This window comes from Bison bison, unplaced genomic scaffold (genome assembly GCF_000754665.1).
Source record: "Bison bison bison isolate TAMUID 2011002044 unplaced genomic scaffold, Bison_UMD1.0 scf7180017864266, whole genome shotgun sequence".
NCBI classification, from domain to species: domain Eukaryota; kingdom Metazoa; phylum Chordata; class Mammalia; order Artiodactyla; family Bovidae; genus Bison; species Bison bison.
In genome coordinates this window covers 1,009,908-1,013,390 of record NW_011494838.1, presented here as the reverse complement: position 1 = coordinate 1,013,390, position 3,483 = coordinate 1,009,908, and the positions used below count along the sequence as shown (strand labels likewise).

The 3,483-nt window shown below is 50.7% G+C and overlaps 1 protein-coding gene across 1 annotated transcript in view; it reads left to right on the top strand.

Annotated features, from left to right (window-relative positions):
- MYT1L (myelin transcription factor 1-like) overlaps positions 1-3,483 on the top strand; it is a 132,683-nt gene that overhangs the window by 122,812 nt on the left and 6,388 nt on the right.

Sequence of the window (3,483 nt, the reverse complement as noted above, 5' to 3'; positions counted from 1 at the left end):
TGCCTGGAAAATCCCATGGACGGAGGAGCCTGGTGGGCTGCAGTCCATGGGGTCTCGAAGAGTCGGACACGACTGAGCGACTTCACTTTCACTTTTCACTTTCATGCATTGGAGAAGGAAATGGCAACCCACTCCAGTGTTCTTGCCTGGACAATCCCAGGGACGGGGGAGCCTGGTGGGCTGCCGTCTATGGGGTCGCACAGAGTCGGACACGACTGAAGCGACTTCGCAGCAGCAGCACTAGAGCAGATGCGGTATTTTTTCTTTTAGCTATTTTAGCTATTTTTTTAGCTCCCATGACCGGGTCAGCAGGACAAAACCAGTCTGTGCTACTTTCCAGTCAGAGCAGAGACGTGCCTGCAGGGGCCTGGCGCTGGCGGGCTGCTCGCACAGCGGCGTCGGACGCTTTTCTTTGGCCCTTGTTTGGCGAGTCTCGCTGAAGTTCAGGCATCTGACCTACAGTTGATTTCTTAGAGCCACTGTGTCTGACAGGGACCTTTTGTGATGCAGGCATTTGGGGTTTTGAGAGATTAAGGAGAGTAGTCATCACTGGACGTAAGTAGCGGATATGGATTCAGATCCAGGTCTGTCTGTCGTGTTTGGAAAGCTGGCCTTAAATTCCAGACTGCTAAACCTCTCATCAGGGCAGCTCAGAAACACCTCCAGACTTCAGGACATCTACTGGTCATGTGATCTCTGTACCCTGCGTAGATGTTGGTTTTCCATGAAAGTCAAACAAAACATGATAATTGATGGACGCTCTTTGATGAAAGTTCAAAACAGTGAAACGGGCTCCTAAGATTTCACCTATATTCCAGAGAGACCACATTCTCATCTCCTAACTTTTTCAAAATTCTTATAGTTCCCTTTTGTCAGAATCTAGCCCCAAGACTCTTTCCTTGGGCTCCAAAATCACTGCAGATGGTGACTGCAGCCATGAAATTAAAAGACAGTTGCTTCTTGGAAGAAAAGCTATGACCAACCTAGACAGCAGAGACATTTTGCAGACAAAGATCCATCTAGTCAAAGCTATGGTTTTTCCAGTAGTCATGTATGGATGTGAGAGTTGGACTATAAAGAAAGCTGAGCACCAAAGGATTGATGCCTTTGAACTGTGGTGTTGGAGAAGACTCTTGAAAGCCCCTTGGACTGCAAGGAGATCCAACCAGTCCATCCTAAAGGAAATCAGTCCTAAATATTCACTGGAAGGACTGATGCTGAAGCTGAAGCTCCAATCCTTTGGCTACCTGATGCGAAGAACTGACTCACTGGAAAAGACCCTGGTGCTGGGAAAGATTGAAGGCAGGAGGAGAAGGGGAGGACAGAGGATGAGATGGTTGGATGGCATCACTGACTCAATGGACATGAATTTGAGTAAACTCTGGGAGTTGATGAAGGACATGGAAGCCTGACATGCTGCAGTCCATGGGGTTGCAAAGAGTCCGACATGACTGAGCGACTGAACTGAGCCCCAAGACAAAAGTGCTGACACGCTGGGGTATCTCACAAGCTTCGCTGTATATGAAGTACCATTGATAGAGCATCCTGACAAGCTAATCAAGGCAAGTTCAGTGGAAATCTGAGGCGTGCTAGTCTTTCCGCTGTTCCCTAGGTCTCATAACAGTGCCGTGATCTTCAGACTGCCAGCCCTGAAGTGGATTGTTCCACTGACAGTCACACTCACACACTCACGACTCAAGGGAAACACGAATCTTGGGTTGGATACAGGCAGATGCGTAGCGCATTTTTCACCCTTCCTATCACGAATTATCCAAAGCCCGGTCTCTTGATCAAGCGGCTCTGAGGGTCACAGAGGGCAGTTCCCTGGACAAGCTCCAATGGCTTCGTGTACAGACCCTGGCATCAGAGACCTTACAATCCCAACGAAGATCGCGAAATCTGCAAAGGCAGCTGGCCCTCAGGGGTCGGGGAATAGAGGCGGATTCTCTGTGCTTCTTAGAAAAGTGTGATAACCACTCTTCACATGGCTGGTCTTCAGCTGAAGCTGCAAAGCACACCTGGAGAAGAGAAGGCTTTAAGTCGTCCAGACCCAAAGAACAAGAAATACGACCTGGGGAGCTTGTCCAGAAGTCTGAACAGAAACTCACTGAGAAAACCTCACCCTCACAGCCCAACGATCCAGGGGGCTTGTGACGTTTCCGTAGGTTTCACACGAGATGTACTCACTGCGCCTTGATGGGTAGGGACTTAGAGGAAGTGAAACTGTTAGTCGCTTACTCACATCTGACCCTTTTCAACCCCATGGACTGTAGCCCCCCAGGCTCCTCCATCCATGGAATTCTCCAGGCAGGAATACTCAAGTGGGTAGCCATGGCATTCTCCAGGGGATCTTCCCAGCCCAAGGATTGAACCACGGTCTCTTGCATTGCGGGAGGGTTCTTTACCGCCTGAGCCACAAGGGAAGCCGTTTAAGGAACTTAAAGGAATGTCGTGGCAGATCCTCATTACATGGTAAATTAACTCATGATTTAGTTGCTTTACAAATCAGGGTTTTTATGCACTTATCTTGATTGTTTTTATGCATTCTTACCTTGAACTGTACCTGACCTTCAACTGCAGAAGAATAACAACATTGGCCATCGCCTTGATGGAGACCTCCCAAGTGGTTGCTTTTGTATACACTAACTCAGTTGACCCTAGCTCCTAATTTTGAGGGATTTCCATAAAGGCCTGGTCACAGATACAGAGGGGGAAATAGCGGTCCACCGCTGAGAAAGGGTAGACCTCGTTTCAGTGCTGGCAGTATCGTCTATTGTATCCTTGGGCTGCTTTTCGGGAGCATTTGGTAAAAAGGCAAATTGTGTTGCTGGGCCTCTGGACCCCGTAAGAGGCTGCAGAGAAGCGCCTTGTGGACCTAAGGGGCTGATCAGGGCCATGCACACAGGGTCCTCCAGGCGACGGCAGGAGCGTGGTCGAGGGAGGGGGCACTCGAGACCACCTCACCCATGAGGCTGACTTTCCCACCTGAGATCCGTGGGAGAAACAGTTCAGAAGGAAGGATAATTAAAGGGAAATCAAGCTGAGCGCAATGACACGTCCTGCCCGATCACATTCACAAGGAAAGGTGATGTCCTAGAAGAAATGGGCTTCTCTACAGGAGGATGTGTTACTCTCTTGAGTTTTTTTTCTTCATTTCACTACAAACAGCAGTGAAGACCGAAACCCCCACTCGCTCTCTTCTCGATTCCTGGGCGCTGGCGCCGGGTGTAGCGTGCGCAGGGTTTCTGGGTTGTCAGAGGCCCTCCGTCTGGGGCAGACTGGACCCCTCTCTGCAAAGCTGGACAGCGGCCCCCAGTCTCCCCCAGTTGCCGGGCAAGTGACGGGAGTGGCCGTCCCACACCTGCACCTGCAGGATTTCTGTTCTTCCCCTGGGGACTCAACCACAGGAGGCCAGGGCAAGCACCGCGAGGGCCAGGGCCTTTCTGACCCCGGCGAGGCCTCGCAGCAGCAGCCGGCTGGGAG